This window comes from Asparagus officinalis, chromosome 5 (genome assembly GCF_001876935.1).
Source record: "Asparagus officinalis chromosome 5, Aspof.V1, whole genome shotgun sequence".
NCBI classification, from domain to species: domain Eukaryota; kingdom Viridiplantae; phylum Streptophyta; class Magnoliopsida; order Asparagales; family Asparagaceae; genus Asparagus; species Asparagus officinalis.
Genome location: NC_033798.1, coordinates 75,678,838 through 75,692,401, shown reverse-complemented (window position 1 = coordinate 75,692,401; position 13,564 = coordinate 75,678,838). Strand labels below are relative to the sequence as shown.

General features: G+C 36.7%; 1 non-coding gene across 1 annotated transcript; it reads left to right on the top strand.

Moving 5' to 3' along the window:
* Positions 4,910–4,982, top strand: TRNAF-GAA. Its single transcript has one exon. It is a non-coding gene; the product is annotated as a tRNA-Phe (tRNA).

Here is a 13,564-nt window from a genome sequence, read left to right as displayed (position 1 = left end):
TGACACCAATACTGTGAAAATTAAAATAAGAAAAAGACTATGGTTTGTGAAATCCATGCGAGCACACAAATTTCACTTGAGGATCAAAAGTTATTGCCCCCTTTGGATTCCACTATCTCCACCATAACAAGTAGTTGACCCACAATTTAAGTAGGTTGCATGCGTCTATTAAAAATGGGATTATGTATTGCTACTGAATTCATACTAGAAAGGCTCTCGTTGAAATTAGTATAGCTGATGGTTGGATTACTTGAGGTGTATCTTTAACTATTGTATTAGAGATTGTTAAATTTTCAAAATGCACCCCCCCACCCCCCGCCCCCCCCCCTCCCCCCTCTGCGTAGCATGCATGATACAAATCAATTTGGATTTTTGGTTAATATGTGTATACTTAGTTCATACGTATATGATACGGTGATACCTACTCTTGCTTGAGTACATCGGAGTATAAATGTTTTCAAAATTATTTCCTCAAAATAATATATGTTAGAGGGATTAATTTATACTTATCCATATTAAAGTATTCAGATTGTAATATGTTACATACAATCAACAGTGACAAAGAATAAAAATAATTATTCAACTCCGAAACTAAAATGAATGATTGGTGATTTTTCACGTGCTGAATCCAAGCCGAATGATTGAATTAATGCACAGTTCAACCAACATCAGCATTCACAAACTTGGCATTTTTTCACATTTGAGAAGCGATATTGATCTTAAACATAGATTGAGACCAATTTAAACCAGATATTTAAAATATCAGGTATCAACATAAGTTTTTTTCTCCTTTTTTTTGGTGTAATATTATCAATATAAAATTATGCCCACTTATGAAACACCAATATGTTTGACCTTCTCATCATCGAAGAGAGGGAAAATCCACTCTTTGGTGGATACTGAAAAGGGTAATAAAAGACTAAAAGGAGGGGGTTTTATTATATTAAATTTTAAGAAGGCCTTTCCATTATTTTTATAGTAATTGCGGTTTTTGGTACTTTTCAAGTTTTAAGCATAGAAATGAGTGGCTTAATGGCCACTTACCCGTGTGGATTAATGTTCTAAAACCTTCTTTAACATTTTTTAATTCAGTCGTGTCTAATGCTGCTAATTTAGTAGGAACCCTCTTCATTGTGATACTTTTGAACTATAGCAACAAATATTAGTTTATCATCAAGTCGTACCCACCATGCCCCCATTATTTATTGCTTTGATTTGATGAGCTTCTTTTCTTTTATTGCTAACCACGTGCTAAAAGTAGGGCTTTCCATTTGGGTCCACGTCCTGGGCTCGGCTCAGCTTGGTGTTTGGACAGGACCTGGCCGTGCCCGGGCAAAGCCCGGAAACCTGGGTTGAACTGGACTCCGGGTCGCTTCGGCGAAGCCCGCTCCGGGCTCGACCTTGCCCTGCTAGGGAGATGGTCGGGCCTGATAGGTCGCGTAGGACCTAGCAGCGAAATTGGACTGAGCCATCCCGACCCGACCCGGGTTCAACGGTCACCTAGGTGACCGTTGGACCAGGCTGACTGGGCCGACCCTGTCACAAATGTGGCAGTTGGTCGGGCGGCTCGGGCCTGGTCCGGTCTGCTATAATGACCATTTTTGACCTTTTGACCGAAATTCCCCCAAAAACGGTCAAAAAAGATCAAATTTTAAGGGTATTTTGGTTATTTGGCTAGGAGGCTGTGTCTATAAATAGAGGGGTTTTTATTTATTTTTCTCATTCAAAACTTATCTACTTCTCTCTAATACTCTCTTATACTCTCTAATATTCTCTTATTCTCTCTTTTACTCTCTAATTCCCTGATCAAATGGATTCCTCATCCGATTATGAAGCGCAAGCTCCAACTCCCGAAGTTAAAACGAGTCCTACTCTTACCAATGGTGATCCTGAATCTGGTGGTGATGATCTCACGCCTAGAGATCCTAAAAGATCGAGATCCGATGTGTGGAATTTTTTTGAGAAGATAAAAGTTAACAATAATCAACACAGTAAACTTCTCCCCCAGAAGACTAAATGTGCATTGTGTGACCATATTTTCCAAGCTCATCATAAGAGCGGCACCAACCATCTCAAATGATATTTAGAAAAGCACAACCGAGCTCAAGCGGTGACGTCTCAAGGAGACATTCGTCAATCTATACTCTCTCAATCATCAACCTCCGGTAGCGTCGGTTCTTGGAACTACAATGCAATTAAAGTTAGGAAATGCGTTATCAGATTTATTGTTCTTAAAAACCTTCCTTTTAATTAGTAAAAAATGATGAATTTAAAAATATGATTAGAGATGGTTTTTATCCTACATTCAAAAAAAATTCTCATCAATTTTGTCGACATGATATTTTGAAATATTATCACGAGGAACAAACAAAAATAATTTCTTATTTTTAAAAATTAAACTATAAATTTTCTCTAACTTTTGATATTTGGACATCTAGAGCACAAACTTGTTATTTATATATCACAGCACACTGGATTGATGATAGTTGATAAATGTTTAAAAGAGTTATTTCTTTTATTGTATTTAAAGATACACACACTGGTGTTAATATTACAAATTTAATACTAGAAGAACCTACAAAATTAGAAATTTCTAAAAAAATATTTTCTCTTTCATTAGATAATACAAGTAATAATAATGTAGTTGTAGATGACATCAAATCATATTTGCTATTGACATGTCATGGTGATATTTTTCATATTAGATGCATGTGTCATATTTTAAATTTAGTTGTTCAAAGTGCATTTAATAAAATTAAACTCATCATAGAAAAGGTTAGAGTTATAGTTTATGCTTATAATGCTTCTGAATAAAGACTTAAAAGATGAAAACAATTGTGTAATGGAAAAAAATTTAAACTCAGATTAATTCTAAAAGATGTTGACCACAGGTGGAATTCCACCTATGCAATGTTAAATGTAGCAATAGAGTATAAAGAAATTATAAATAATTTTATTGTTTTCTATGCTTCTAGTTCTAGCTCTGGTAGTATGTATAAAATAACTGGTGATGAATGGACAGTTATTTAGTGTAAGAGAGATGTTACAAGTTTTTATTAAGCTACTATGTTTTTATCTGGTTGTTATTATCCAACTATTATTCAAATTGCTTTATAAGTTTTAAATATTTAAACTATTTTTTACTAATTATCGTATGGATAATTATTTTGGGAATATAATTTTTTAAATAGAAAGTAAATTTAATAAGTATTTTAGGTCTATTCCTATTATTTTTTGTTTGGGGTTTCTTATTGATCCATATTTGAAGGATGTTGGCCTTCAAAATTTGTTAAATTCTTTGTATGAAAACATAATAATAGACACTGATGATGGTCATACTGTTATTGCTCTTACTCATCATAACACTATTAAATATTATTTTTAAATATTATATGATGAGTACGAAGGTAGATACGGTGTAAGTACACATCAATCTACTACTTCTGCTTCAACGAGTTCAAGCCGAGGCAAAGCTAAGAGTTTTGATAGGCAATTAATGGTAGCGAGGCTAATTGGTAGCCATGGATCTGGAACTGGATCATCAAGAGAAGTTTCTAAAATTAAATAATATTTAACTGTACCTTTAGTTAATGCTTAAAATAATGATTTCGATATTTTGTAATGGTGGAGAGTATATGAAACAGTTCCATATCCTATACTTTCTATCATGGCTCGTGACTTACTAACAGTGCAGGTTTCTACAGTAGCTTCGGAATCCGCCTTCAGCACGTCAGGACGTTTGATCGATGGCCATAGAACATCGCTAGATCCGTCTACCGTACAGACGGTAATGTGTCTACAAGATTGGTGGAGGTCCGAGAAGGGAACTCAAGGCATTGATCGGATAGCTAGTATTGAAGATAAACCTGAAGAGTTAGAAATAGGAGATAAAGATAAAAAGAGTAGAAATTACTCATTAGTTTGTAATTTTTATTTTTTAGCTGTAAATTTTTGATACATTATTTTGGAAAGAGTTGTAAATGATAGTAATATAGATGAGTATGTGCCAACCTAGTTGGGATGTATTCATCTATTGTGATATGATAAATTTTATAAAAAATTATAATTGTTAGTGATTAATAATAAAAATTTATTTTTTATTATTTTAATTTCTATGATATTTGTATTTATAAATTGTATAATTACAAGTGATTAATAATATGATTAATTTATTATTAAAATTGTGCATATTTTATTTTTTATCACTCTTGATTTTTTTAAAAAATAAATTTTAAGCAAAAAAAAAAAAAATCGAGCCGGCTCGGTGCTCGACCCGCTCTAGCCCGGACCTGGATCATGTTAGGTTATGTGGAGCCTAATTTTTAGACCCGACTCAATTTCGCTTAAGTGATCGAATCGTCAGAACCCCAACTGTGCGGATAGAACTTCGTAGTAAGTTCGACGGGGGGTTGCAGGGGGGCAGTAGCCCCCGAGAATTTTTTTCCCCAAGTGTGTACATGTAATTTTAAGTCGCACTAATACCATAGTTATAAAAGAGTGATTAGGGCGCAACTTGTAAACAATTCAGAACATAGTAAAACTTTACCTGTGACGGTCGTGGACGTAGTTTTTCTCATCGAGAAGTGAAACACGTAAATTCTGTGTGTTCTGTGATTTGTTTTTTCTCTTTCTCTCTCATCTCTATTTCCAAATCGCAACATGGGTAGAAAATCCCTAACAGATCTGACCTGAACCAACCGGGGCCGAGTCCGGGTTGCCCTTTTTGCCCGGCCTGAACCCAAATTTCCGGGCCGGGTCGGCCGGGTTGAACAGCCCTAGCTAAAAGGAGGGGGTAAAAAACTTTAGGCGATGATAAAATGGGTAGGAAGTAGGAAAAAAAATTAGAAAGTTCTTTTATGTAGGAGTCCATATCTATAGAAATAAGTTTGGTTAAATGTTGTTGCTGTCAGCGGGGATAGCTCAGTTGGGAGAGCGTCAGACTGAAGATCTGAAGGTCGCGTGTTCGATCCACGCTCACCGCAATTTTTTGTTTTTTACATATTTCACCTCTATAAATTCCATAAATTGATTTTTGTATCCCAGAACTTCGTATTGCGCAAGGTTTTACATATTTTCCCTTGTAGTAATTGATTTTCCATTTTAAAACTATCTGATAACTTCATATGCATAACCTTTTGCAATTTCTACGTTCCAGAGTTCTTGATTGCCCTGTTCTGCCAATTTTCCCTTCTAGTTTTTAATTTTGGATTTTAAATCTATCTGACGCCTAAATAATATCATAAGACTATTTTTTTTTACAATTTCTACACTCCAGACTCCCTTATTGCCACGTTTTACTTATTTTCCCTTCTAGTAATTGATTTTGCATATTAAATCTATCTAATGCCTACGTATAACTTTTGCAATTTTTTACTTTCCATGCTTCCAAAAATTGCATAAATTCCATAAAGATAGAGAGAAATGTATAACTTTTGCATAATAATTTTGTTAAAATTTTATTTGTCTTCCATTGCCCAACAAGTAAACATAGCGATTATGTTCATGCTTACATCCATCCAGCACACGCCGCAATAACTTTGATGAGCATGAGGTAGTTGAACAGAAGAGTCTGCATTAATCTATTCTCATTATAATATGATGATGTTATTACAATAAAAAATTAAACATTATATTATATTAATTATAGTCTTAAGCATAATTGTAATAAAAAATATAATGATTATAAATATTCTAGTATATTGTATTTTATTAATTAAAATAATATATATAAATTTATTTAATTATAATGTTATTATAAAATATAAAATATTATTTTAAACAAATTACATAAATTAATTTAGAGTTAATCAATAAATAAATATTATATTTTGAAAAGATGCCACATAATTAATTATCCTACTCAAATTGTCCCAATACTACTTCTAAATTGTTTCATTATCCTAATTTATGAGCACTTTTTGTAACTTTAGATTATAATCTACTTGGCTTATTATCCATAAATGGATTATAAACCAAAGTGTTTGATAAATTTAGTGGGTTATAATCCATTTTTAATAGTAGAGTGTTTGGTAAATGTGTGACATACAAGTCATAATTATTGTCAAAACGATAAAAAAAATATTTAACAGAGTTGAAGAGGGATAAATTGGGGCTGAAATAATGAGAGGTATATCGGTCTTTTACACGATCATGTATCTTATAAGCCAAAAATAATCCATTTACCAAACATTTTGAAGTGGCTTATAAGTCACAAATATAGCTTATAAGCCACTTTGACTACTTGCCAAACAGACTTCATATCACTCCAACTGTCCCAATGGGTTTCAATAGGACAAACATTTGTTCCCTGTTGCTTATACTCTAATAAATGGACTAAAAATAGATTTGTTATTTCTTGCAGCTACAGGAGTCATCTCACGCTCACCGAGTCTCCACTTACATTTCTGTAATGTCGAGACTCTAAGCATAGGGCCCAACCTTGCTCCTCTCCACTAGGGTTGGGCGCGGGTCGGGTCAGCTCGTCATGGGGTCACGATCCGGTCCAGTTCGTAGTGGGTCGATCCTGACTCGGCCCGTGATATACGCAGGTCACGGGCTGGGCTGGGTCCAATTCCAAACCCGAGATTAGAGAAATAGGCCTGATCCATCTTGATCCGACCCACCGTCGACCCGGCCCGGTCCAGCCTGATCTGATCCGAAATTTTAATTATTAGCTTTTAGTTTTTAGTTTTTATTCAATATTTTTTCCTTTTTTTCTTCTTGTATTTGTAATTAAATTTAAACTAAAGGAAAATTATAAAATTTTCATGGATATAAGTCTTCGTTGGAAATCCAAACCTCGTATATTTTTTGTGTTTGTGATGTTTGTGTGATATTTATCTTTGTACTATGTATATGTGTGTATATATATATATCATTTTAAATAAAGACTAAAATAGAAAAATAATTTAAATATGATTTAACAGATAATAATACAAAGCTAATATAGTTTAGAAATTAAAAATAAAATATTAGTAAAAAGTTAAAAGAACCGACCCACGACCCATGTGCCGTGAGCCTGGCTGGCCCGGCCCACCCCTAGGCAGGTCGTAGGTTAGGCCATATCCAATCCCAAACCCGGGATCAGAGAAATAGACCCGACCCACTCTAACCCGGGCACGCCCAGGTCGGATCCAACTTAGCCATAAGCCCGACGGGCCTGGTCACGAGCCCGAACCAGCCCCGACCACGTCCATCCCCTACCCTCCACTGAGAAGCTGCAGTACATTTTTATTCTCGGCAGCATCGAATAACGTTAGGAAATCATCAACAGGCGTATAGAATGGAGATGCCGACTCTATTCACTGACCCCTGCTATGAGCTATGCTACTACTAGAACTCCATCTCCAAATCTTCTTCGTGTTGGGATTGTGTCTTTGATTTTTTGTAGAACTTCATGAGAATTAGATAGGATTAGAGATCTATCATGATTAAGAGTTTGGGTTTCATCATGATTAGGAGTTGAATCATATTCTAATTAGGAAGTTAGGCTAGAGATAGGGTTTTGGTTTCCCTATATATATATTCTTCTAATGTTGAAGGAAAAACGAAGAAGAAGAGAGTAGAGAGAAGATGTAGAAGAGAGTGAGAGCCAATATTCTTGTAATCTAGGATTAACAGAGGGCGTAGCCTGATTCAAGAATATTATACGAGAGGCGAGGGTTTGGTAGTCTTTATCTGTGCAAAAGATTACATCATTGGGAGAGGGTTTCATGATCTTTATCCGTGCAAAAGATTACAAGGAGTGGGCTTTGGAGAGAATATGGGAATTGATTATGTATGTAAGGTTGAGAGATTAAAAGACTAGTTTTGAGTGATTTCTCTTGTAGTTCTCCCTGATACATAGTGAATTTCTCGTATTGTTGCCCCGTGGACGTAGGTCAAAGTTGGTCGACCGAACCACGTAAATCCTGGTGTTCTTTTTTTATTATGATCGTTTTATATCTTTTTGATTGTGGGTTGGCTTCGGAGTTACGCATATTATAGTAGGCGGGGAGAGTGAAATTCTCCAACAAGTGGTATCAGAGCGATGATGATGGATCTGGGAGCGAATTCGTAATATAGAAGACAATGTCGTGCAAGATTGAAGATCGGCGTTACAAAAATCAAGATGAAAAGAAAAAGAAAAAGGAAAAAACACTATAGTGGCAGCATACTATAGCGGTTGAGAACTGGAGCCGGATATGTAGCTGGAACACTGTAGCTGCACGGCGGATACTGTTTACACAGATCTAACAGTTGAGATTGATTTGTCTTTTGATCGAGGATTTGGATGCAGATTTTGGTGATCCAGGAGTCGTTCCTAGGGGTTTTCGACATGCTGAGTTCATTTTTGGCGTCGATTTTATCAAATTTAATCTCTATAGTAACTGATTTAAATTTTGATCATGGTTAGAGAATGATGACTTCTTCGGATCCGAAGTTCGACATTCCGCTATGCAACGGCAAGACAGATCTAATGGTGTATAGGACAAACGAGTATGCGATAAATAAGACTGGCGTAAAGATCAGATGTGGTTCTAGCAGTAGAGTTGTCAGCATATAATTATTCAAAGTCATCGCGGGAGTAGTAGTTGGTTGGTGTATAGACTCGAGGAGGACAGTGCCTGATTAGGTTGAGCTTGCAAGCTGGCATGACCGAGTGACACACAGGGTAATGGAGATGGTGGCATTGGACTTGAAGATGATGAGCGCTCATATTCGGTCCAAGCCAAGTGATGGAGGAGATAGAGGTATCCGGCTCGTAGTGTGGAGTAGGAGAGGTGCACCGATATGATTCGAGATGAGCGATGCAGGTGGAGCACAAGGACAATAAGTAGGGGGAGTTTATTGTCAGGCTCAAGTTGGAAGGACAAGCATGATTGATTTGTTTTTAATATCAGAGGTGACGAATATCTCTTGGTGCGCACAAGAGAGGTGGACGCATCACAGCGAGACAGATGATAGTGAGGATCACGAGACAACCAGTTGGAGTACAGGTGTTCTAATTAGGAGTGTGGCTGCTTCGTTGAAGCGCGAAAGAAATAGAAGACTTTAGCGGGAGAGGAAAAGTTTTAAGACGACGATGATATATCTTCAAGGGAGTTTGGGAATAAAATCCAAGATGGAGATTGTTGGGATTATGCCTTTGATTCTTTATAGAACTTCATGAGAATTAGATAGGGTTAGAGATCTATCATGATTAGGAGTTTGTATTCCATCATGATTAGGAGTTTGAATCCTATTCTAATTAGGAAGTTAGGCTAGAGATAGAGTTTGATTTCCCTATATATATTCTTCTATTGTTGAAGGAAAAACGAAGAAGAAGAAAGCAGAGAGAAGATGTAAAAGAGAGTGAGAGCCAATATTCTTGTAATCTAGGGTTAGTAAAAGGCATAACCTGATTCAAGAGTATTATACGAGAGGCGATGGTTTCGTAGTCTTTATCCGTGAAAAAGATTATATCATTGGGAGAGGGTTTCATGATCTTTATCCGTGCAAAAGATTACAAGGAGTGGGCTTTGGAGAGAATATGATAGTTGATTATGTATGTGAGGTTGAGAGATTGAGAGACGAGAGTTGAGTAGTTCCTCTTGTAGTTCTCCCTGATACATAGTAAATTTCTCGTATTGTTGCCCCGTGTACTTAGGTCGAAGTTGGTCGACTAAACCACGTAAATCCTGATGTTCTTTTTTTTATTATGGTCGTTTTATATCCTGTTGATTATGGGTTGGCTTCGGAGTTGCGCATATTGTAGCAGGCGGGGAGAGTGAAATTCCCCAACACTTCGCGCCACCTAAACTAATCAGGAACGACTGTGAATCCATCATCTGAGAGCCCGTAATCTCTCTCCAACTGTTCCATCAGTATATCTGTTGTGCTCTCGACTTTGTTTTCTGTGTCTTATTGTATTGTATTGCCAAGGGTACCTCGGCTTGCTTTTTTGCCTATGATCCTCCGGAGCAGTTTCTTAATGTTGTAACTGGTAGGGAGTCAATTTTCAAAGTCTAAACAGCGAGCAAAGAAAGACAACAAGAAAGAATTTCGTTAATAAATCTGAAGGAACGCTCAATAATAGCCTATGTAGTCTAGAAAGATCGTCTAGCTCTTGTTGTGAGTTGACGCTCAATCTCGACCGTAACCCCTACTCTTAGGGCCTGTTTGGTTCAATAGAGGCTAGGAATAGGATTAGGAATCCTATTTTATTTATGGATTCCAACCTAATCCATATAAAATTTATAGACAAGTTTTAGTTTTATGGAATCCTAATTTTTGAGCTTTCTATGTTTGTTTCACCCAAAGGATTAGGAATCTCACTTTTATAGAAACCCTCCAATTCCTAATACCATGTTTGGTTCAGAATGAAATTTTTTTACGGATCAACACTGTAGCACGACTAGCTCATTGTTCATTAAAAAATCACTGTAGCAACGGCTAGTTGCACCAAATTCAGAATTCAAAGAAGAACACTGTAGCAACAGCTATTTCCACCATCTTCAAAATTCAAAGAAATAACACTGTAGCAACGGCTCTTTAAGGGTCATGGTGGCTATAAATTCAACTTGAGGCCTCAAATTAATCCATGCATTCTTAATTTTCAGCAATTTTAAAATTCCCATTGTCTTCAATTTGGATCCCAGACATCAATATGATATCAGAAGAGTGCTACTAAAATTATGAAGTTTATTGCGACTGCAATCTCTGAACACCGATGAAAGTGTGCAAGAATGGTAAAAATAAGGGAAGGTGTTATTGGGGGTGTGCAAAATTCCCAAATAAAGAATGTAATTTTTTCGAATGGGCTGATGAAAGAGGAGACTCAAGCAACCAAGGAAGCCAATATGTCAAAGAAAATAGGTACGGAGATAAATATATTTTACAATCAAAGAGGCTGAAGAAAGAACTGAGACTTGTCGAAAATCAACTACTAGCTTGGAATTTTTCAACAATTTTATTAGCAATTTTTTGTATTATTTTAATTATTACAAACTGCATGTCATGTACCTGTACTTGCAAAAACTATTGAGAATGTAATGAAAATTGTTTTTTGAATTGGGTATAAATTCTAATTGATATTGTATGGCTCAGTAATAGATCAATTTGTCATAATTGATTGCCCCGCCTATAACTTACATGTTTATTACAGATTGCATTATAAGGATGAATTGCCTCGCCTAGACATTATCAATTCAATGTAGGCTGCAATCTCATCCCCTTTTGCCTCATCTGAATATAATAAACAATGTAAGTTAGATTGTATTCTCAGTAAACGCTGATCATCATCATTGCCAAATATCAACTGCAAGGAGCTACACAAGCTCAAAACAAAACAGCAAGTAACCCACAGGCAAGGAAAAACAAAACAACAACAAACCCAAAGGCAACAAAGCAACCCAAGCTCTAGCGAAAACATCAACAAACCCAGCGGTAACAAAGCAACACAAGCTCCAAACAAAACAACAGCAAACCCAATTCACAGGAGCTACACAAGCTCAGAACAAAACAGCAACAAACCCAACAGCAAGGAGCTACACAAGCTCAGAACAAAACAGCAACAAACCCAACAGCAAGGAGCTACACAAGCTCAGAACAAAATAACAGCAGTTCGAGCAGCAAGGAGGTACACAAGCCACGACTAAAACAACAGCAAACCCAGCTCACAAGAGCTACACAAGCTCAGAACAAAACAGCAACAAACCCAGCAGTAAGGAGCTACACAAGCTCAGAACAATATAGCAGCAAACCTAGCAGCAAGGAGCTACACAAGCTCAAAACAAAATAGCAACAAACCCCAGCAGCAAGGAGCTACACAAGCTCAGAACAAAACAACAGCAAACCCAGCAGCAAGGAGGTACACAAGCTCAAAACAAAACAGCAACAAACCCTAGCAGCAAGGAGCTACACAAGCTCAGAACAAAACAGCAGCAAACCCCAGCAATTAGAGCTACACAAGCTCCAAATAACAGCCACAAACCCAGCAGCAAGGAGCTACACAAGCTCAAAACAAAACAGCAACAAACCCCAACAGCAAGGAGCTACACAAGCTCAAAACCGACATCAGTTAACCCAAGCAACAGAATGTAAAAGCCGACATCAGTAAACCCAATCAACAAACCCATTTACCTGATATCAAAGGCAAAGGCAAAATTCAAAGAACTCATTGATCATTCCACGACCATACTTACCTGCATCAAAAGTTAAAATATACCAATTCATCAATCCCACAACGACATAGATGTTCTTCATAATAATAATATATATTGCAACATTAATAGTTTGCAATTAACATAACAATATCCATCAAAATATAATCGAAACCCAACAAACTAGCTATCCGACCAACCTTAGTCATTAACTAATTTGGTGATGTACCTCTGCTGACCTTCCTTGGATTTTATGAAAAACCTCCTAGCTTCACGTTCATTATCATATAAATGGTCTAAACCCCTATCGAGGAACTCCTCAGAATATTCAGACCTATGTTCCTTCAACGCTGCAGCCAACTGCTCAGTCCACTCCTCAGAATATTCAGACCTATGTTCCTTCAACGCTGCAGCCAACTGCTCAGTCCAGTGAATAACGTGTTGATTTCTCATTGACTGAGACATTGACTCAACAAAGGCACATAGCATTTCCTCTTCATGATTAGATTTTTTGGTTTTCTTGTTAGATGATGAAGTCATGTTGTCTTTACTCTTAGTCTTATATCTAGTGGGTTGCGGTTGGTTAACAACATCAGAATGTGGATGGTTGCCGACATCAGAATGTGGTTCAGTTTCACTCTCCTCTAGAATCTCGCAATCATCATCAGGAATAGGTATGAACCTACTAGACCTAATGTTAGCATACACGGGCCTAACAAATTCACCCTTGGCTTGATCATCACCCATTATAACTTGTAAATTTTTGAAATGAGGAAGGAGTTTGTTTATGTACGCTTTGTACTTAGAATTGGATTTGTCCTGCAATAACAAATACTTATAAGTAGTGAATCAAATGTAAATGTGACAAGATAGATGCTGAATTGTTATACCTGGGCCCAAGATTTCAAGGTTTCATCATCCAATGTAATCATTTTACTTGTTTCATCCCACCCAGCACCACTTATATCAAGGCAAGCCTTCATGTTGTTGAATTTGTTCCTCAAACATTTCAAGTGGTTAATGACATGTAGGTAAGTGAAATCAGTCCTGAATTGCATGTTGATTTTCATGGCAACCATTTTATAAGCTTCAGCCTTAAAGTTCTTGTCTGGCTTCAGGCCATCCAATGCTAAATCTGCAAGATAAGGAATAAGCACATCATCGTGCTCTGGAAGCCAAAACTTATTAGCCACGGCTCTTGAGTTCAACCTGGCACCTGGAATTTTTTTTCTTATGAGCTAATTTTTTCACTCTTTTCAATGGCGAAGTGTGCTCCGCACCATTAACGTCATGAATATCCTTTCCACTTGAATCACCAGTGTTTGGTGAAAATTGATTAGGTCCACTATTTTGAGAACTGGCTGTGGAAAATAGCAAACCTTATGGACTGCTTAACAAGCTCATGTATGACATTGGCGGCTGTGTCATCCCACCATAATTAC